Here is a 23,985-nt window from a genome sequence, read left to right as displayed (position 1 = left end):
CTCCCAACCCCACAGATTCCCGGTACAGCCACTTCTGGGAATTCATCTCCTCTCATCTCCCGCGGCCCCAGAGCCCCTCAGAACAGTCCCGCGCCAAAAAATACTGCCGTGTCCCGAGCTCTAAGGAGCCCGGTTGGAACACCCAGAGATCCTTGCAAGTGCTCCCAAACCATTTAAGTTCCCCCGAGGTCGTCAAGTCGCGGCTTGGACACTAAAGTGTCCCCCAAGAGCCTTCCTGGACCCCCAAACATCGTGTTTGAACCACTTCCGTAACTACAGCTCCCATCATGCTCCGCGCCTCACCTAAGCCATTGCAGCTGCGCCTAGAACTCCCGTGATGCTCCGCGACCCCGTTTAACCCTTCGATACCCGCGCTTACAATTCCCATCACCCCCTGCTCCCCTGAGCGCCCCGTTGGAGTCCCCCAAGGGCCCGCCCGGACCCCGAAGGGCGCCACATTCCCCTCCCTGACCTCCAAGGGCCCCCCTGGACCCCCAAGTGCTGCCCCGCGCCCCGAACTGTCCCTCAGAATCCCTGAGTGCCCCTCCAAGTGCCCACCCGGCTCCCTAGAGTTTCCTCCAGACCCTCAAGTTCTCCCTGAATTCCCTCTCCAGAACCAAAACTCCCCCAAAAGGGCCCCAGAAATGTCTCCATGGACCCCAAAGTGCCGCCCCTTGACCCTATTGGAGAAAAAGTTTATAAAAATGGTGCCAAAAGCACTACAAATATTATTAGTTACCGTAAAGAAGAAGAAATAAATAGCCAATAAAGCTTAATTAATTAATGAACCGTATTGTGTTTACTTTGAACTAATGAGAAATAATTTTTTTGGTTGCTAAAATAGTATTGATTTTTAAATATAAATATAAAAATTAGGTAGTAAAATATTGAATAATACTATCATAACTAGAATAATATAAATATAATTTTGTTACTTAATTAAATTTTATTTAGAAGGAAAAATGCTTAAATTTTTTTCATGTTTTGTGATGTGAGATATGGTGAGGTTTGGGGTGAGGAACAGCTTGTCCAAACAGGCTCAGCCTGCAAGGGGCTCATTCTTCTCCCTGCCCAGACCTCCTAAGGAGACATTCAGCATCAAGATCACCTGAGGAATCCTTCTGTCCCCCTCTTCTCTGAAATAAAAATAAAAAAATATTTCCTTGACTAAAACCAAAAATCCTGATGTGCACTTTGGAATCTCCCTCCTGAAGAGAACTCCAAACTGACTCAATCCCTGCACAAGTCCCGGAGACTGGAAGACAATGGAAGGGAGACAAAGAGCTCCTGAGGGCTTTCTGTATTTTAATCAGCCCCACGCTGGATTTGGGGCTGGCTCCAGGAGCCTCAGGCACGCAGAGAAGGATGGAGAAGCTGCTCAAGGAGTCAGCAGCAAAACTCCAAGTGCCTTGGAGCATGGCTGGGCCCCAGTGAGGGCAGGGAGTGCCAAGGGCTGCCCAGGGCCTGGTGAGAGCAGATCCTTGAGGGCAGGATTGCAGGGAGCCCAAGGCTCTGAGCAGGGAACTGCAGTGCTGAGCAAGGCCTGGCTTGGCTGGGTTTTCTCTCCTTTCAAGAGTCTCTGGGTAGGCACTGCTGGTTTCAGGTCCATGGTCCCTGTGCTGCTCTTGGCCTGTTCTGGTTAGGGTGACAAGGGCAAAAAGCTCTGACCATGGTTATGTTTTCTTTGGTTAGAGGTGTTATTTTAATTCTTCATTTGCATGGTGGCTTGTTGTTCTAGGGGTTTTCATTAGGTCATTCTTTTCTGCAAGGTCTTATGGCATTTTCATATTTGGTTATTATGACATAATCCTCTTCTTTATGGTGTCAGGTGGTTCACCATCTTAGATGAGTGGGAGTGACAGTAAAAGGTTTTAAAATAATGAAATTTGGAGAATTAGAAAGAAGCTATAGACTTAGTGGGGCCCTGGAAAATGTTTAAAATAGACTCTGAAAACGTTAGAATTTGTGTTTGCCAGATCATGTGAAATTGCACCTGGGTAAGCAGTATATGATAAAAGATGTAATTGTTAGATGTGATGATTGTTTAGTAATTAAATATAATTATTGTATAATCATACAAAGAATCATGAGAAACTATTTCAGAAATTTAAAGGGGAGCCACGAGGAGCCCATGCTTGGATGAAATCTATGTATACAATAGAACAATATAAGTTTAATAATGAACATGAAAGTTATATGAGGATTGAATATAAAAACATGTTCATCCTGAATGCATGTCGGAGACAGATTTGTGTTTGTACCCCTGACACCCAGAGCTCTTCAATAAAAGCACCTGCATAGAATCATTCTCGTGATTATGTGCTTCTGAACGCTAACAGGAGCAGTGGGGGGAACACCTGACAGTGAGGGGATTTACATAATTATAAATCCTTTACCTAATATTGGAACTTGACATAACTATTAAACACTCAACAAACAATCTATAATTAACATTGGAACTTTATATTAACTCCTTTAACAATGAACTTTATATCAACTCCCTTAACAATGTATTCTCTACAATTTCCCCCTCTAATTGTTCAATTGGGGCTCAAGCATGCATCAATTAGCAAATACTTCTTGAAAGTAAAATTTTTAAAATTGGTTGTGAATTTGCTTGGCATCTTGATGTTCTTGATCATTCATTATCATGATTACTTTTACTTCTTTCTTATTAAGCTCTCTTGGTATCATTACACTTGCTTGTACAGCAGATGTTACAACTCGGATTATACAGTGGAGCATGCAAGGTAGGAGGATCAAACCAGCAATTTCACATAGGATGAAAAAGGCTGGTTTTTCCCACCAGTTTCCTTTTAATGACCAGAAATTGTCCCACCAGCTGGTATCGAATGTAGGGGTCCACTCTTGTGTTCCAACATAACTTCCGGATTTCCTTTGAGATATTTCTAATGACTTCACTGCAGTCATCCATTTCTAAGCAGCACTGGGGGAGTTAAATTTTCCACAAATAATAAATAATCTACTGCTAGTCTGATTTGATACACCGCAGTTCTAGTCTGGGATAGTTGGTCATTTATGTGGTCTAAAGCTAGAGAGGTTCGTTTCAATACCATCTCAAGCACTGCCTGTAATCTCAGAATCCGATTTAACCCCGTATAAATTGGGGTCCGGTGTCCCCAGGACCCATCTTGAGCCCAGGTTGCCGGTCCATAAGTGCAAATTATTTCCTGGGTGTTCCATGTCTGTGTTCCTCCAATTTCAATTAAGTTTCTTTTTGGTCAGCTAGATTTGTTCAAATCATCACATACTGGGACCCCTAGGTTCAATCCAAGCTCTTTTGGGAGTAAGAAAAATGACGGTTTAATAATTCCGATAGTGCAAGTGCTGCTCCACTCCCCGGGTAATTCAGTGTAAGCCACATTCCCACATATCCAAACCAGGTTTTCTGGAGCTTTCCAAGAAGCATCACTGAGAGTCATTGGAAATTCCCAGTATTTGGCTATTTCTCTCACTCCCCAGAATGGGTTTATTCCTTGATTTATTCCTTGATTTATTCCTTTTCCTTCTTGGTAGGGACACACCGTTTCATTCTTCCCAATGGATTTTCAGTATCTATTATTTTTAAAATAGTAATAATAATAATAATAATAATAATAATAATAATAATAATAATAATAATAATAATAATAATAATAATAATAATAATAATAATAATAATAATAAAGAAAATAATAAAATAATATATATAATAAATTACAATATAATATATACTATTATATTTCTATATATTATATAATATATAATATATTATATTAACATAATAAATAATTTATAATAAATAATATATAACATATAATATATAATACATAATATATAATACATTATGTATAATATACAATATATAATATATAATATATAATAAATAATATATTATATATTATATATTATATATTATATATTATATATTATATATTATATATTATATATTATATATTATATATTATATATTATATATTATATATTATATATTATATATTATATATATAAACTATATATATATTATAGTTTAAATTATTTATTATTTATTATTTATTATTTATTATTTATTATTTATTATGTTATACTACACTATATAATATTATAAAGCATATAATATATATTGTATTTATTATTAATAATTATATATTTTAGTTTTATACTATTAATTATTATTTCAATATTATAATAATATATATTATAATATTATAATAATGTATGGTAATATAATATTAATTAATATATATATACTACAAAATATATAATATATTATATTAATTATTAATAATATATTTTATTAATATGTTGTGTAATATATATTATTATTTTTTACTATTAAAATAATTATTGTTTTAATAAGGTAATATTACGTATTATTATTTTATCAATAATATTTTAATAAACGAATAATTTTATTATTTCTAATTTAGTAAATACTACTTCCAGTATATAAATAGTAAATAATACTTCCAGTATATAAATAATTAATAATACTTCCAGTATTTATTGGGTTCTCTAGGGACCTACCCAGGTACTGGATATTTTATTTCTAAATATCTCTTACAGGCCATTTCTCCTATGGGGTTTTATAAATTTATACATTATCCCTTTCCTTGATATACACTGCTCTTCTCCAATTATTTTAGACTTTAATTCCCACCATTCTTTTCCTATTTGTCCAATAGCTGGTACTTTTTTTCTTTTTTGTGTCCATTTTAAGATTTCTATTGGTCTTTAGCTGATCCCTTCCCAAGGCCGGACTTTGGCCATTTGTGTATTTCCACAGATCCAGCAATTAGTAACATTTAACTCTTTACTGATCTTTTCCACTAAATCTATGAACAAGTTTTTCCCACGAGATGTTTCTACGTCTTCTTTCTCATTTACTGATGTTGTTACTTCTTTCTCTTTTATTAAGTCTGCTGTGCCTTTTTGATTGGACTTACGTTCAAAGCAAAGCCAAGCATCTCCTATAGGATGCTTCCCAAGCAGTCATTGCAGTCATTCTATATTTTGTGAAATCCAATAAGTCTTCCCGTGCCCTTGACAGGTTGCTAACAGAGAGAGGTTGACACAGTTTAGGTTTAAATTTGTATGTACTCGTATTAAAGATATGGTTTCTTCCCCTCTGTAAAGGGGGTGGTAATATTTAGCACATGGGCTCTTCTGACTTCCCAGTGTCATGTTAAACAAGTAAGATTAGTAAGAGCATTCCCAGGAGTCTGGTATGAGGCATTCCCCTAAACTCTACAATTACTGAACTGCACCCAGTGATTGGAGTGGCTGTTTTTAGGCAGACTGTAGACTCACCCAGCCTTGCCTCCTGGTTATGCTTTTCTCCTACAGAAGAGCTCGTTGGTTTTAGCACAGAGTTTTTATTCTCTCAGTGTCAACACATTTGACTTTTCTTAACTAATTTATTTTTGCCCTGAGGGATGTTCTGTAGGAGATTACTTTATACACTAAGATTGGAGTAATCTGGGGTATTTTAACTTTTTAACACAAAAACATTCATCTAAAAACCTTGAACTCAATGGTCAGATGACTTTAAGAATTTTCGGTATCCAAAATTATAGATAAAATACTCACACCAAACAAATAACAAGGTATTTACTCTTATGCCTAACCCTACAAAATAATAGTATGATTTTATGCTAATCCTACAAAATCATAATACACCTTATGCCTAATCCTACAAAATCATAACATACGCCGAAACAAACAAAGGCTCCAACGCAAACAAAAAATTCTTCATTCTTTAATAAACACTAACTAATAATACATGCAACAGGAAAGTATCTACTTTTCAAACTCAGAAGTAAAATATAAATAACATTAACTGCAATTTTTAACAGTTCTTAACAAGTTTTTATTATTTAAACAGTTCTTAACAAGTTTTTGACTATAGACAGTCTCCAATAGTCTTTAGGTCTCCTCTGGAGGGTTAGCTTTAGATTGTCTGAGTGATTAGTCACAATCCATTCATTAGAAAGCTTAGTAGGGGATGTGGTTGGTTTTGACTCTTCAGTGGGAGGTGGTGCAGGTCCTTTAGTCTGGGTTATATGTGTCCACCCCTTCTCTTGGGTTGTATGGCTGTATTGGTGGTGAGTAGGACCTGAAAAGGGCCTTCAAACTCAGAGGTTAAAGGTGCAGAGTTCCATGATTTAACTAACACCCAGTCCCCTGGATTGATGTTATGTCCCTTAGTGTCTAACGGAGAGGTTTGAAGGACATAGCCCTTTTTCCTAAGATCTTTGAATCTCCTTCCTATGGCCTTTACCTATTTTTGTGTGGCTGTCTCTCCTTCTGGATAAATTCCCGTGCCATACAGGGTTGTCAAGAAGGGGAGTCCTAACATCATTTCATAAGGTGAGACTCTTATACCTGTTTGAGGCCTTGTTCTTATTTGTAACAGTGCTAAGGGTAGACATTTAAGCCAATTCATCTGGCTTTCTGTAACTAATGTAGTTAACGTGTTTTTGATGGTTTTATTCATCCTTTCTACTCTTCTGGAGCTCTGGGGATGCCAATGGGTTGTGCAACCTCCATTTCATTCCCAGGGCTTCAACAACTTGTTGTAAGACTTTGGCAGCAAAATGTGGAGATTGATCAGAACCAATATTATTTATCAACCCATATTGGGGAATGATGTTTGCAAGGATTGCTTTTGTGGCTGCTTGGGCTGTCTCTGTTTTGGTCAGGAACGCCTCTACCCAATGGGTGAGGTGATCCACAGTCACTAATAAGTGTCTGTGTCCCTGAACAGGGGCCATTTCTGTGATGTCTACCTGCACGCTTTGGAACGGCCGCAAGGACAACTCTCTTCCCCCAGATCAGACAGTACTCTTCTCATTAATTTCTGATTAATTTGTTGGCAAGTTAAACATCCCTTGGTAACTGCCTTTGCTATGGTACGTACTCCCATGCACATTTGATCCCTTGGAAAGGGGTCACATAATCCTTGTATTCCCCAATGGGTCAACTCGTGTAACTCCGTCATCACCTTTCGGGCTAGAGCTTTATTTAAAATTTGCCGTCCATCAGGGGTCCATCATTCTCCATTTTCTTTTTGCTGTCCTCTCATCTTTTCTAACTCACTTAATTCTTTCTCGTCAAAGATGGGTCTTTCCTCTTTTCTTTCTCTACTAGGTGTTCCTTCTATCTTAAGAATTTTAACTGGTCTATCTTGGTCCAAGGCTACTTCTTTTGCTACATAATCAGCTAATCAATTTCCTTTCATTTTAAGGATATCTCCTTTTTGATGTCCTTTTATGTGACATTTGGCTATCTCTATTGGTTTCCTTAGGGACTCTAGTACTAATTTTATTAGCTCTTCATGTATTTAAGTTTTGCCTTTAGAATTTAGGTATCTCCATTCTTCCCATATTTTTCCAAATGTATGGACAATTCCGAATACATACCAGGAGTCGGTATAGATTGCTCCTTTATCTTTTTCTAGTAAATCTAGCTGTCTCTTCAGGGCATAGATTTCACAGCACTGGGCAGATCAATTTGAGGGTAGCTTTCCCATTTCCTCAACTTGCATGTTCTGCCCATCTATGATTGCATACCCTGAGACCCGTTTACTGGCTCCCATTTGTGATGATCCATCTGTAAATAAAATTCTCCCATATGGGAGCAGCCCTTTTTCTAAATCTTCTCTCACTTTAGTCTGCATTTCAATAATTTCTAAACATTCATGCTGCAGGTCTGTTAACAGCTCTCCTGTGAGGAACTGGGCTGGATTTAAACATTTTGAAGTGACTAATTCGAGGCCCTTGGTACTTATTAGGATGACTTCATGGTTTAGTATTTGGGCATCGGTTAGCCCCTGAGGGGCCTTGTGACTTAAAACATCTTTGTTATTGTGTGGGGTATGAACCCGGATCTTCCCCTTTCAGGTTAGTTTCTGTGTGTCTTCTATTGGGGTGGCTGTTGCTGCTATCAATTGCACACAGGCTGGCCACCCTCTGGCTACTGGATCTGGTAACTTGGAGAGAGATGCGACCGGCTTCCTGCATCCTCCCCAATCCCGTGTAAGGACTCCGCAAGCTGTCCCCTCTTCCACGTTTACCAATAGGTCAAAGTTCTTTTTAAGGTCTGATAGGCTCAGTACAGGGGCAGGGGACAATTTAATTTTCAGATTCCGAAGGTGTTCTTGTCATTTGAGGTCCAGGTTACAGGCTCTGATTCGTTCAATTTGCCATATGGAAATTAAATTCTCTTATTATACTGATCAAGCCATAATCTGCAATGCCCAAACAAGCCTAGTAATTGTCTAACGTCTCTTTTGGTCTTTGGGGCAGGGATGGACAGAATTCCCAAAATTCTCTTGGGGCTTCACCTTTTATACCCTTGGGTGATTATATGTCCTAGATATGTTACTTCTTGTTTCACAAATTGCAGTTTCTTTTGTGATACTTTTAGGCCTTTTTCCCCTAAGAAATTTAGGAACTCTATGCTAGAACTTTTAACTTTGTCTTGTTCTCCCTCTGATGCAAGTAAATCATAAACATATAGTAAAATATGTACCCCCTTCTCAGGTTTAAACTGTTCTAGGAGTTCTTCTAGAGCTTGCCAAAGAGTTTCGGGGATTCTCTAAACCCCTGGGGAAGACCTGTCCACCTTAGTTGCTGTTTTCTTTTCTTTTCAATGTCCTCCCATTCAAAGGCAAACCAGTTCTGGCATTCTTCAGCCAGGGGACACACCCAGAAGACATCCTTTAAATCCATGACTGACAACCATGCATGCTCCTCAGGTACTTGGCTTAAAACGATGTGTACGGGTTTTGTACTACCGGGTAATGTGGTGTGCTGTAATGTCCCATTTTGGCCTTCCAGGTCATCCCCCCAGGTGTGCCTATACCTCTCTCCCTTCCCCCTTACCCCCATGCTGACTGAGTCCTGTCAATCAGGCTGAACATTCCAGCAAGGTGTTGTGTGGTTGGTCAAGTTCAAAGGATGCCCCTATGCCCAGGGGTCATTGGCCTGTCTGGGTGTCATCTTCCCCTGAGACCCTGCCCCTCTCACCTGGTTGGTGGCTCACCTATACCTCCCCTCCCCCTGTCCCTGAGCTTAAAAAGGTGATCAGACCATGCGGCCGAGGTTCTGTTGGGGCAGTTGCTCACGTTCAGACCTCTGTAACCATGGAATAAACCTCTGGACATTAAACCCTCCAGCAGAATCCTCTCCTTTTTCTCTTCACCATCGCCTGAAACTATTCCTCCTGAGGGTTCCTAACGGGGTTCCTAACAAGCCTGGACTTGTTCAGTGCCCAGCTGCAACCACCAGCAAGCCAAGGTATCTCTGGGGTGATACACCGCAGTTGCTGCCTTTGGCCCAGCAGCGAGGGTCAGACTGGCCCAGGCACAATCTAACTGGTAATATTGGGAGCCTTTTTCCAATACCCCATATGATCCCAGTCCCCCCAGTATGGTCCCACTCACTCCCAGTTGCTCCCAGTGTGGTCCCAGTTCTCCCCAGCATGGTCCCAGTTGTTCCCAGTGTGGTTCCAGTCATTCCAGTATTGTTCCAGACACTCCCAGTATATCCCAATTGCCCCCAGCATGTCTGTAGCCATTTCCAGGCACTGCCAGTGGCTCCAGTAAGGGTTCAGTTATCCCAGTATGATTCCCCAGTCATGCCCATTGTATCCCAGTTGCCTCCAGCATGCATCCAGTCCTTCCCAGTTCCTCCAGTTTGCTTGCAGCATTGTCCCAGTTTCTCTCAGTTGCTCCCAGTAGCCCAAAGTGTGATCCCAGTTGCTCCCTTTCAACCCCAATAGGATCCCAGTAAGCTCCAGTTTGATCCCTGTCACATGCCAGCCCTCCCAGTGTGGTCCCAGTATATTCCCAGTTGCTTCCAGTTTCTCCCAGTATGGTCCCAGCTGTTTCCAGCATGGTTCCAGTTGCTTCCTAGATCAGCCCAGTCAGTCCCAGTATGATGCCATTTGCTCCCAGTTGCTCCCGGTCAGGCCCAGTATGGGGGATGATGTGCAGGCTGTGTTCCCAGTCGCTCTCAGATCCTCCCAGTATTAGTCCAGTCCCTCCCAGTATGATCCAAAGGTGAGCCCAGTGTGCTCCCAGTCCCTGCCACTATGAACCAGTTGTTCTCCACATGGTTCCAGTTGTTCTCTTTCACCTTCACTTTTGTTCCAGTCACTCCCATTATCTCCCAGTGTATCCCAGTTCCCTCCAGCACGTTCACAGTCACTCCCAGTTGCTCCCAGTTGGGTTTTTGGGGGGATGTTTGGTGAATGAAGCAGTCCAAGGCTGAGCAGAAAAGGCCCCTTGGGGGACATCGGGGGGTGGCGGTGGCGGCTGCCGGCAGAGGCAGCCTGGAGGAGCAGAGCCCTGTGTGCCCCAGGAGCCCAAAGTGGGGAGCCCAGAGAGGGGGGAGCGCCGCCATGGGTGGGAGCCTCAAGAGCCTGGAGAGGGACAGGGGGGACTCCTTGGAGCCACTGCAGCCCAGAGCAGAGAACGAGGGGAGAAGGGAGCCCGGGAGCCCAAACAGCCGCGGCATCCCGGAATGGGGAGAGCGAAGAGGGGGGAGCTTTTGGCATTGCTGGGACTGCCAGCAGCCTGGGCAGGGCGGGCACCGAGCACCAGGGGGACCCCGAATCCAAGCGTGACCCCAGCAGCTGGGACGGGGGGAACCCCCGAACACCAAAGGGGAGGGACCAGGGATGGGGAACTCCTGGGAGGCTTTTCCATGGCTGAATCTTGGTGTTTGGGAGGTTTTTATGGAGCTCAGATGGCCAGTGACTTTTAGAGATGGACTTGGGCAGAAGGAACTTCAAACTCAGTGTGCCTATACCTTGTAGTCTTCAAACCAGGATTTCCCATTTGCAGTGCTTGGGAGGCTGCGAGGAAGAGGAGATGCCCCGGGACACTGATGCAGGTGAGGAGGAAGTCAGTGCCTCTTTCCCCTCTGTGCTGCTCCCTCTCCCAGCCCAGCATGGCCCCGGCTGCAGCTCAGCCCTGGGGGGATTTCCTTGCCCTTGCCTGTGGCACGGCGGCAAATTCCATCCTGTCCTTGTCCTTCCTCCCCCAGAGCAGGAGCTGAGCATGGAGAGCAGGGAGGACAAATGCCCGCGGCAGAACCTGGTGGAAGAGGCCATTTTGAGTGGCTCCACGGCTCAGGAAGCCAACGGGAAGGAAAAGCCCTGGAGAGGCTGCACGAGGAGGGGCTGCAAGCGCAGCTGGCAGGGATCTGAGGGGGAAAGAGCCAGCCTGGGCTGGGAAGGCGGCCGGAGATGGAGCCAGAGCTCGGAGCTGGTGCTCCACGAGCAGCTCCATGATGGGGAGAAGCCCCACACTCCTTGGAGTGTGGGAAGAGCTTCAGGAGGAACTGCAACCTGATCAGGCACCAGAGGACCCACACTGGGGAACGGCCCTATGAGTGTGATCAATGTAGGAAGAGGTTTCAGACCAGCTCCAATCTCCTCGATTACCAGCACACGCACACAAAGGAGAGGCCCTTCCACTGCCCTGACTGCGGGCAGGGCTTAAGGTACAGCTCCTGTCTTGTTGTGCACTGACAATCCCACACTGGGGAGAGGCCCCACGAGTGTGAGGAATGTGGGAAGAGCTTCAGCCATAGCTCCCAACTGATCCGCCACCAAAAGATCCGCACTGGGGAGAGGCCCTACGAGTGTCCCCAGTGTGGGAAGAGCTTCTCCAGCAGCTCTAACTTGACCCAACACAAACGGAGGCACCAGTAAGGGAAGCCCTGTGAGTGCCCCGAGTGCGAGAAGAGCTTCGTGCGCTGCTCCAGCTCCATCCCCCACTGGAGGAGGCACTTTGGGCACAGTCCTGGTCACTCACATTCCCTGTGATCCGTTTTGGGAACACACCTGGCTGCTTCTCCTTTTGGTTTGGCTTAAATTTTTTTCTCTTCTCCATGTCTTTGCACTCCAAAAGCCAAGAGGGATCAATCTGTCACCTCAAAACCACTCAAATCCCAATGAAAACAACTGCATTTTAACCCAACAGGGCTCAATCTCACCTCAAATTGCTGGTTCCCGCCTCACAAAAACTCAATCCTGTGCCAGACTCACTCCATTCCACAGCCACCAGGGTGAGTTGGGGTTGGGAGGTGATTGGTAGAAGTGGGATCCCAATTTGGAGCAGTGGGATGGGGATTGTGTGGGGTGGCTGGGTGGGATGTATTTGACAGCAAATAAAACTTTCAGAGTTACTGATTTTGGTCCCATTCATTTTCAGTCACTTCTGTGTGCAGAGTGCTGCCTTCTCAGCTGTTTCAATTCCTATAAAAATCTCATTTTTTAAATCATCTAACCCAAACAATTCAAAAACCAATATCCAAATAAAACCACGCACCCGAAATTAGAATTTTGAGAAAAAAAATAATTTTTTAGAGTACTTAAGGATGTTGATAAAGTTTAATTGTTTGGTTCAAATGTGTGAGAAATTATAGTGGTGTTTGGTTTTGTGTTTAGTATATTTGTAATAGGAATTTTTTTTACTAAGGTGTGTTAGATTCTATTATAGTTTTTTAGATATTTTTTATCTAAAGTATATTGGTTACTGAGTTAAAACTTACAAAGGTATTTCTTTGTATGTAATTTTGTTTTTTTTTTCTTTGGTAATGTTATATTAATAGTTTACTGTTGTTTTGGCTTGAGTCATTATTGGAGTATTGTAAGGAAGAGTTGAAATTATATTTCATTTTTATATTTCAATTTTATTGTAATGTATTTCAAGTTAATTATATTTTTTTTATATTTTATTATAATTTGTTGAGAGGACAGGAAGGAAGTTCAAGGGCAGGAACATTTTTTCCTGGCTTGGAACTGGAATTCCAGACCCTGGGAGTGTGTGCAGGACCACAGACTGGGATCAAGTTTGGGCTGGGGTTAAGTATGGACTGGGATCAAATATGGACTGGGATCCTATGTGTTTGGACGGCACAGAGTGGGACCATATGGATCAGGACCACACAGACTGGGATCAAATGGACTGGGATCACGTGGCCGAGGATCACGTGCACTGGGATCCTGTGGATCAGAAACCTCCAGACTGGGATAGGCTGGAGTGGGATCAAGTATGGACTGGGACTGTATGGACTGAGATCCAGTGGACTGGGACCACACAAACTGATCAAGTGGTCTGGGATCAAAAATGGGCTGGGACCATATGGAATGGAACCATACAGATCAGGACTGGGATGAACTGGGTTGAGATTTTATGGACTGGGATTGCACAGACTGGGATTGCACAGACTGGGGTCACACGGACTGGGAAAAAGCTTTGGCTACCATAGGCTGCCTTTGGCTGCCATCCACGTCTGAAGGCAGCCACATCAAGTTGGCCATATCCTGTTTGGGAGTTCATTCCTCTCTTTCTCCCGCTCCCGCCCCTTCCCCATCGTTCCCCCAGTCCCCAATCCCCTCCCCCGTGCTTGGTTTTGCGGGTTCCAGGCGCCTCCTGCTCCCTTTGGGGGTCCCGACCCCCCCTTTGGGTTAATTTGGGGCCCTGCCCCCTTCTCACCGCGCCCTCCCCTCCCCCCGCGGCCGGGGGGGCTCCGAGCACCCCCAGTGCCACCAGTGCGGCCCCGGCTGCCCCCGCACGCCCCATCCCCATCGCCGGGGTCACCTCCCCCCGCCCCAAATTCCGCCTCTGGCAACTGATGAGTCATCAGCGACAAACGCTCTGATTGGCTGGAAATGGCCCCTGGAGCAGCGGCACAGGCACCTTTGCAGCCTGAGCTGCCCTTGTTCCTCTCTGTCCGTGCCCGGAACACAGCAGGCAGGAGAAGGGCAGCAGGGCCCTGCGTGTCCCCGGGCTCAGGTTTTGCGCCGCTTCAGCTCCACGGAGGCGCGGGTCAAGTGAAAAACACAAACAATTTATTAAGGGAAAGCGAAGGTAAGGGGTGAGCTGGGAGGCAGAAAAGGGGATGGGCAGGGCCTGAGGGCTGCAGGGAGGGAGGTGCCAACAGGGAGAGAGATGGCAGGAGCTGCTGGAGCTTCGCACAGGCTCAGCTGTGAGCAGCCAGAGCCGTGCGTGGAGCTCCAGCTGGTCACTTCTGCTCTGCAGGTGCTCCCATCTTCAATGGGCACTGGAAATTGCCGATGGATGCTGGTACATCTCATCCAGCTGATGAACAAAGTCGTGCACATCTTCTTTCAAAGGTCATCTAAAGCAGTTTGCTCATGCATGATGGATTCTCATCTTCCTTCAGGGCTTGAGGAGCTGGAAGAGTGGAACAGAGCCATGGTCAGAGGCCAAATTGAGGGAATCCAAGGAAAGCCTCCTGCCAGGGCCATCCCAGCCAGCTCTTGCCATGGCCAGGAGGGAGGAGGAGACAAGGGCTTCGGCCGGAAGGTGCTGGCCACGGATCCCCCATGTGTTCCTGAAAGCTCTCCGGGCTGTGCCCCTGCCACCCCTGGTCCGCACAGGCAGCAGAGCCCTGCGCAGCCCGGGCACGGATTGTAGCTGCAGGGCCGGCATTTGCAGCAGGTGTGGGCGGCCTCCCAGGCGGCTGCATGTACCAGAGGCCCGAGAGCTGGGAGGCAGCTCAGCCAGGCAGCACTGGCCATCAGGCTCACCTCCACAAAGAACGCAAGGGCAGGCAGATGCAAGCGGGGCTGCTCCTGACGAGCAGGCTGAGCAGGTGCGAGGCCATGAATGGACACAAGGGGGTCAAGCCACAGCGCATCTCCCTGCCAGGGGAAAAAGGCACCAAGGCCCTGAGCCGGGCGGGCAGACCTCTCCCAGGTGTGGTCTCACAGAGGTCTGATCTTTCCCCAGCACTCTGCAAGGGTACATGGGCCCCTTGGGAGGTGGCTTCTGCTGGGCATCCTCCTCTCCCAGCCTGTTACAGTCTGCTCGGCCCTCCCTCGCTGACAAGGCCCTCTCGCTTACAGCCCCAGGGACTGTGTGGGCCACTCCGGGCAGGGGGCACAAATGCTGGTGGTGGCAGCGGGGACTAGGAGATCTCACCTGGCCAGCAGACCTGCTGCATAGTGCTGGGTGTCAGCACAGAGCAGGCTGTCCCAGAGCTGCTTGTGCTCCAGAGCCACCAGCTTCTTGTCAAAGCCCAGGCGGGAGAGCAGAGTCTTCATTGGTCTGTGCTGCAAACCTGTGTGCCGAGCCAAGGCCAGGTCACTCTGGGAGCACTGGCCCTGGCCGCAAGGGCGTGGGAAGGACAGGGCGACTGGCACCTGTTGGGCTTGCTGGTGTTGGAAAAGAAATGAAATTTAGCAAAATATTTAATTATAGTGAGTTGTGTGTGAACTGGTTTGTTAAAAGTAGTTTTGTAGCCATTGAAAGTGTGTGTTGGGTTTTGTGTGTTACCTAGCAGGTAGTCTTAGGGATTTAATAAATAATTAAACTAGTGCAGGAAAGTAAGAATGCTAACCTGTCTGGAGGCAGCATACAATGCTCTTAGAATAAGATAAGCAGAGGATTAATGATCTTGTTTGTGAACCAAGGAATGTATCACAAGGGGTCTGTGACCAGGCAAGGGGAACGGAGGACTGTTTCTTGGAGGCTAGGCAAGGGGAACGGGAAACTGTTTCTTGGAGACTTTGTTGTGAATCTCATGTATAAGAAGGAAGAACCCATACGTGAATTTGGGGGGCTCGGATTTTGGGACATGAGTCCCCCAGTTCCCCGGGCCCTTAATAAAGCACCCACAAAACTTATCCGAGTTTTGTGTCATTTATCAATCGGGCAACAGTTTTCTGACGACTGCGGCAGGACTCCGAAGGCTGCTGAGGCGGTTCGCGTCCCGATCCACTCCAAGCCGGCACCGAGCACTTCTCGGGGAGTCATCGGTCGTGCCCGACCCCCCGCGCCTGTCGGACAAACTGCATTAAGGTAAGCCCGAAGGTGCTTTATATTGGAAAAAGGTGATAATTGGATTTGGATTTGGTGGTTGGTAAAAAAGCCTAGGCTCCGGCCATAAGACGTCTAAGGACGCAGGACCGGAACTCGCCTCCTGTTTGTTTTAGGGAAGGACGGCGAGAAGGTATATTGGTTTAAGGTATATTAGTTTATTGGGATTAATAGTGGAATTAAAGGTTGTAATATGATGTCTTTTAAAACTTTTAAAACCTTAGTGCAAGCCAATGGTAAAATACCTGGAAATACACCATTAGGTTGTATATTGAAACGGTGGAAAAGTGAGGGGTATTATCAAGAATTGGATAAAAGCAAAATGATAGATTATTGTAATCATTGGTGGCCTGAATATGAGATTGGGGAAGCGGGATGGCCGGTGAATGGTACACTGGAATTGGGGATAATGGAATCTTTGATGCAATTTTTAAAGAGAAATGAGAAATGGGATGAAATACCATATTTAGATTTGTTTTTCTTTTTATATCGGAAAGAGGAATGGCAAAAGGAATGCGGTATTTTTGTTTTAGAAGTGAATGATGAAAGAGAGTGTGTGGGATGTAAAGAAAGAAAGGAGCGTAATTTGTATCCTTCAGTCGAGGAAGATTTGTCTTATTGTATAGCACCTCCGAGGGTTCCGGTTGCTCCTAATGTGCCCCCTGCTCCCTCTGCGGATATAGCTATAAAAACAGGATCTAGTGAGAGTGATGGTGGTGAGGGTGAAAAGAATGAGAGTGTTAAAAGAACTCCGTTAGCAGGGCGGACTCGCAAAGGAAAGAAGGGGCAGAAGGGGCCACAGTTAATTGCGCCATTAAGGGAAGCTGTGGGATCACAGGGAGAAAGGATACTTATAAAGGTGCCTTTCTCCCCCGGAGATTTGGTAATATGGAAGCAATCAGCGGGGAGTTATCGGGAGGATCCTGAAAGGGTGGCAAGGGTGGTTAAAATGGTAATAAAGACTCAGAATCCACACTGGAATGATTTACAGGTATTATTAGATACTATAATGGATTCCATGGAAAAGGAAATGGTTATTAGAGCCACTAGAGAAAAGGCTCGTGAGGACATTCGGTTGAGACAACTAAATGAGACAGTTGATGAATTGGTACCAAGTGAGGAACCTAGGTGGGACACAAACTCTACAGGAGGAATAAGGGCTGTAAAATGATATCAGGAATTGTTGGTGGAAGGAATTAGGACAGGAATACCTAAGACTATGAACTGGTCTAAGTTGTATTTGGTCAAGCAGGACAAGAATGAGTCTCCGTCTGCCTTTTTACAACGATTAAAAGACATGGCTCGGAAGTTTACTAATTTAGATGTAGAGGATCAATCAGGAAAACTTCAATTGGCATTGTTGTTTATGGGGCAATCACAAGAGCATATTAGGAAAAAGTTACAAAAGCTGGAAGGGGATGATACTCGAAGTTTGGATAAAATGCTGGAGGTAGCATGGAAGGTATACAACAACAGGGAAAAAGAAACTGCAAAAAGACAACAAGCTAGTATTCTGGCTGTAATGCAACAGACAGGGGCAGGAGGAAGACCCATTAGGGGTCGAGGTCGGGGAGGAGCTAATCGCGGACAGAGGGGGTTGCCAAGAGGTCGGGGAGGATTTGGGTTTGCACCTAACATGGGGAGGTTGGATCCAAACCAGTGTGCGTTTTGCCAACAATTGGGACACTGGAAAAATGAATGCCCAGTTAGAGGAGGTATGGGCATGGGAAACATGGGATTAAGGACAGGTCCAATGGGGAATGCTCCTGTGGGAGGATTTACGGGAGGATCAGCAGAGGCCGCTCAAGCACTAGTTTTGGGAAACTATCAGAATCAAAGCTGACTAGAAAAGGATTTGAGGGTAGTTTTAGAAATAGATGGAAAGGTTCAAGAATTTTTGGTAGACAATGGAGCTACATATTCTGTACTCAATAGAACAATTGGGACCTTTGAGTGACACAATGGTATAGGTGGTGGGGGCAACAGGGAAGCTAGAGGAACAACCATTTTTACAACCTTTAAATCTTAGGTTTGGGGGGAAGGAATTAGATCACCAATTTTTGTATATGCCAAACTGCCCCACACCCCTTCTTGGCAGAGACCTGTTGTCCCGACTTAATGTGAAAATAATATTTGAAGGGGGAAGGGTGAAATTGGAAATACCTGAGGAACAAATAGCAGGCATTTTTGTGATCAAGGAAGTGGATGCCTCTCCTATTCCAGAAGAAATTGAGCAGGCTGTAGTACCCTGGGTATGGGAGTCAGGGGTCCCCGGAAAATCTAAAGCTGCGCAGCCAGTAAAGGTGGAACTAAAGGAAGGGGCCCAACCAGTGAGGATAAAGCAATACCCCTTGAAGCTTGAGGCAAGGAGGGGAGTAGCCCCGTTAATTAAACAATATTTGGTTCAAGGAATATTACAGGAATGTGAATCGGAGTATAGTACTCCAATTTTTCCAGTAAAGAAACCTAATGGTAAGTACCGTTTGGTACAAGACTTAAGGACTGTTAATGAAATAGTGAAAGACATACATCCAGTTGTTGCTAATCCTTATACCTTGTTAACATCTGTATCGGAGGAGTTTAAATGGTTCTCAGTGACTGACCTTAAAGATGCCTTCTTCTGCATCCCACTGGCAGCCTTCGAGTGGGAGAGTCCTGATTTTGGGAGAAAGAAGCAGCTTAGGTGGACGAGACTCCCACAGGGATTTAAATGCTCCCCTAATATTTTTGGAAACCAACTGGCCAAGGAGCTGGAGGAATGGAAGATAACCCAGGTAACAATATCCCCATCCTTGTATGTAGTCCTGCAGTACGTGGACGACATCTTTCTGGGTTCTAAGGAAAGGGAAATGTGCGTGGAATTAACAATTAAATTACTCAACATGCTTGGCCAAGCAGGGTATCGAGTTTCTAAGGAAAAAACTCAATTGGTCAAAAATAACGTTATTTACCTCGGTTGTGAGATCACACAAGGGCAGAGACGTTTGGGAGTAAACCGAATGGAGGCAATATGTGCTATTCCTTTGCCTCGTAACCATCAGGAATTGAGATATTTTCTAGGAATGGTGGGATGGTGTCGACTGTGGATCATGAATTTCGGTCTCCTAGCCAAGCCACTATATGAGGTCTTGAAGCAGCATCGGTTGGAGTGGACGACACAGCAAAAGAAGGCCTTCCAGGAATTGAAGCAGGCACTAAAAGAGGCCCCAGCCCTAGGACTCCCTGACCTGACTAAGGAATTCCAGTTGTACGTGAATGAGAGGCAAAAACTGGCCTTGGGGGTCCTCACGCAGAAGGTGGGATCCTGGAAGAGGGCAGTGGGATACTTCTCTAAACAACTGGATTCGGTAAGTTCCGGGTGGCCCTCGTGTTTACGAGCCGTGGCGGCAACAATAATTCTTATTCAAGAGGCCCGTAAATTGACTTTGGGGGCAAAAATGAAAGTGTTTGTTCCCCATATGGTCATGGCTGTTTTGGAGCAAAAGGGGGGTCACTGGCTATCATCCAGTTGAATGTTGCAATACCAGGCCATCCTGAGAGAACAGGATGATATTGAAATAAGGACTACTAATCATGTTAATCCAGCAGAGTTTTTACGCAGTGACCAGGAAGCTGGGGGACTGGTGCATGATTGCGTAGAGGTAATTGAACAAGTATATGCCAGCAGACCTGACCTAAAGGATGAACCATTGGAAGAACCTGAATGGGAACTATACACTGATGGATCCAGTTTTGTCGAGAATGGGACTCGCTATGCCGGGTATGCAGTGGTAACATTGGATCAGGTCATAGAGGCAAAGGCTTTGTTACCTGGAACTTCGGCCCAGAAGGCAGAGGTGATTGGACTCACCAGAGCCCTGTATTTGAGCAAGGACAAAAGGGTTAATATCTGGACAGATTCTAAATATGCCTTTGGTGTGATTCATGTACATGGGGTGTTATGGAAGGAAAGGGGGCTTTTGAATTCACAGGGAACCAACATCAAGCACCGGGAAGAAGTGCTACAGCTACTGGCTGTGGTACACAGTCACAAAGCAGTTGCAGTAATGCATGTTAGAGGGCACCAGCCTGCGGAAGGAGACGTTTACAGAGGAAATCGATTTGCTGATGTTACAGCACAGCAAGTGGCACGGGAAGTATGGACTCAAATGGCATTGGTACCGGTAAGAACAAATCCGGCTACCCCATACCTGAATCAGGAGCCCAAATATTCAATAGAAGATGGAAAACTAATAAACTTGCTAGGGGCACAGAAGAATCAACTTGGGTGGTACGTTACACCAATGGGAGAAATAGTGGTACCTACCCACATAATGAAATTTTTTTTGGAATCAGAACATAATAAATGTCATTGGGGGGCAGAAGTATTGGTAAAATTTTTGAAGAATGAGATAATCTCTAATCAGATGTTAACAATGGCAAAAAGAGTTAATGCAATGTGCCCGGTATGTTTGAAAAATAATCCAGTAGTTAGGAGACAAATACAAATGGGAAAGTTGCAAGTCGGGCCACAACCAGGAGATTACTGGCAAGTTGATTTTTCTGAATTGCCTAGAGCACAGGGATACAGATACTTGTTAGTGTACGTATGTACATTCTCAGAGTGGCCGGAAGCTTTTCCATGTAGAACTAATCAGGCTAAGGAGGTGGTAAAAACCTTGTTAAAAGAAATAATACCAAGATTTGGAGTACCTTTAGGATTGTCATCAGATAGGGGTACGCATTTTATAGTCGGGGTAGTGCAGGAATTAGCAGGAATGTTAGATATGACCTGGAATTTGCATACCCCCTGGAGACCTCAGTCTAGTGGGCAGGTGGAAAGGATGAATCAAACCCTGAAAGGACAAATCAAAAAGATTTGCCAGGAAGCTAAACTGCACTGGCCTCAAGCTTTGCCTTTGGCCTTACTCAGGATTCGAATTAAACCAAGGGAAAAGGTAGGCGTAAGTCCATATGAGATATTATATGGCAAACCATATCATGCAACTGTATTAAAAGGGGAGGTACATGTGAGTGGGGATCAGGCGATTGCAGAGTATGTTATGTCACTTAATAAGATCTTGAATTCTTTAAGAAATACGTTACAGTGGAATAGACCGCTCACGCTGGAGAATTCTGTCCACAACATCCAGCCTAGAGGACCAGGTGTACGTCAAGAAGTGGATCACGGATGCGCTACGGGAATTCATGGAGTGGACCCCACCAGGTGATGATGACGACCTACACAGCGGTGAAGGTCCAGGGGATGGATGCTTGGATCCACTACACCAGAGTAAAGAAGGCACCATTCCAATGGGAAACCCAGATAGTGTCTCCAACCCGGATGATCTTCCGCGCAAAGCCGCCTTCTTAATTATATTACTGCTAGTAATCATGAGACTAGTACCCGTTCAAGGGTCTACTCTTATACAGGTTGAAGAAACAAAGGTTACAGTCATGGAAGGGATGGATGTTCAATTAACTTGTGTTATATTTGACAGCCAGAAAGTTGAGGCCAGTGAAGTTATTGCAATATGGCAATGGGGGGCTGAAAGAAGCCGAGGCAAGATAGGAGTCGGTTGGGATCAAGATAAACAACAAGGAAACACGGTACTGAATCTTTTCAAGGTAACCACAAACGATACAGGGGAACATACATGTTTGGTCAAAATATGGGATAGTTTTGATTACAAAAGAGTGAGTATGAGGGTTTTGCCATGGACAGGGGATCGTGCTGGAAACATAAAGGTTAATCCAGTATCAATGGCAGTGGACATGTGGGATGGGCCACCCCTCAGAATAAATTGTTCCTTCTTAGTAAGATCAAAATATCAAAGGAACCTTTGGGTCAAATGGTGGAAGCAAAATAGGGAACTGACCTGGGACAGAATAGAGGACGGGACCAGTTGAGGGGAAAGGAAGGCAAAGGTTGTGGGTGGTCGAGTGTCACTAATCCTAGAATAGGAAATGCATGGTGGAGGCATGACAGAATGATGTTATCCTTACAGAGACACGGTAGAAGGAGTAGACGGGAGGTTAATGATACAATAGAACGAAGTACTGAGCAGGAAAATTTAGTGGTAGGATTAATCAGAGATTTTGGGATCATGCAGAATGTGACTAAAATAACAGCTTGCCTGCCATTACTACAGGCTGCAGGTGAACCAATTCCCTGAGGAATAATACCAGTAACCACAATGCCTGAAACATTCAAGAATGTTTCATGGTCCTGCCAGTCAGTTCCCAAACCAGTAGATGTATGGAGGGATTTGTGTATGACCATTCGGGCTATGACTAGAGAGGAATGTGAAAAGAAATCCAATCATTATGGTTGGATTCAAAATACCAGGAGGTGTTTAATTGCAACCCCAATAGATGAGCCACGCAATATGTCGGGAGTTTAGTTCAAGCATGGCTTAAAGAAAAAGGCCATGAAGCCGTGCAATTGAGAGAAAAGTAACAGGTAGTTGTGAAGCAGTTCCCAGCCTGACTTCTATAAACAATTAGACTCTCTTAGGCATCTTTGTATAAACAATAGGGTTCTCAGGCAGTCTTCCCATAACAAGTGTGACACCCTCTCTGGGAAAAGATGGCATCCTGAGAACAGATGTGGAAGTTTTGGGAACCGTTCATATCACAGTGGGAACACTGGTTTTATTTTGTGTAAACAATAAACGGTATAGTAAAACAAAAGGTGTGGTTAGAGTTTTCTCTAGTTAGCCTATCATAAACTTGGATTTTGGAATATGCATGAAGTTCGTTAACACTATTATTTAAACTGGCTGATCGATCAATAAACTTGAGTTCGATGCATCAAAGGATTGGTCGTTCTCCCCTCACTTCAACAAATGGCGACACCCGGACGTGATAGCGGACACCACGACGATCGCGACCACCACGGGGATTGCGAACACCACGAGAAGTGAGGACTCGTTCAGGCTCTGAAGCAGCGGGAGCGGCAAATAAGCGCGAACCAAAGCGGAGGAAAAAAGCCGCCGATATGCGCCGTGCCCTGGCGACCATACAGATGGGTCCAGCCGATACGTGCGGCCAATGCCTGGAAAACGCTGCTAAGTGAAAGTGCGCACTTAAAAGAGGTATGGAAAGGCAAGCCGCATATGAACTTTTTATTACGTTTTTGCAAAAAAGGCAAATTAAGGGAATAGACTTATGGAAGGAATTGCAAGGTCTTTTGGCTTATGGTCTGGAACGGGGAATATTTGTGAATCCCCACACAGTTTACGAGTTAACGGAATTGCGTGAATTCAGTGATTTATTGTCAGAGGCTGCTTTAGAGAGTGGTAAAACTGCCAAGAAGCTAAGCAAGCCATGGAGAGTGATATATGGTGCACTGTTTTACTATCTCTCTGAGTGCAAGACAGCGGCCGCAGCTCGTGGAGCTTGCGGGGCTGTGCTACTCCGAACTCGGCACGGGTGCTCCGCCATGGGGAGCAGCCGCGGCGAGCGACCGCCTGAAATGCTGCGCTGTAGCGGCGGGAGCGGAGGCAGCGGCGGGGAGAGCAGAGCCACCACCGTGGGAGCCGAGGCGCGCCGTCCCGGGAGAGAGCGAAGCCGCCGCGGGGGGAGCCGAGGGTACAGCAGTGCCTGCAGCGGAGTCAGCCTGCCGGCGAGTAAACAAAGAGCCCAGCGTAGGGGGGGGTTTTGGTTTTCGCCCGCTCCGACACACGCACCGCGGACTGGAGCGCTTTTTGCAGTGGGAGCATTTCTCCCTCCCCCCACAGCCGGAAAAAGCTTCAGTTTAAGACCTAACAGCCTAATGGATGCCTCGGTCTAGGACCTAACAGCCTAATGGATGTAACTTTTGTCAGCAAAAGGAAAAGATCCCTGTTGAAATTAAGAAACAAGTGATGGTAAACAAGGAAAGTTAAAGGCACTTTTGTTCTTCCTGGCAGAGACTATGAAACAGAAATCAGCGTACTGTATGCATGGGTCAAATTTCAGCCGATTTGGCTTGACATTGGTTATGCTGTCTTGAAATCACCTGCATTAACATAGACTTTAACATCAGAAGCCCAGATGGTTCAGTCAGTGGAACATCAGACTCTAAAATAATATTTTGAAAAGTTTAAAAATGTTAAGATGTGTTGGACTGATTGTATGAGTGAGATGTTGTGAGTGTGCTTTTT

Source organism: Melospiza melodia, unplaced genomic scaffold (assembly GCF_035770615.1).
Source record: "Melospiza melodia melodia isolate bMelMel2 unplaced genomic scaffold, bMelMel2.pri scaffold_32, whole genome shotgun sequence".
NCBI lineage: Eukaryota > Metazoa > Chordata > Aves > Passeriformes > Passerellidae > Melospiza > Melospiza melodia.
Note: the sequence above shows the minus strand (reverse complement) of the source record.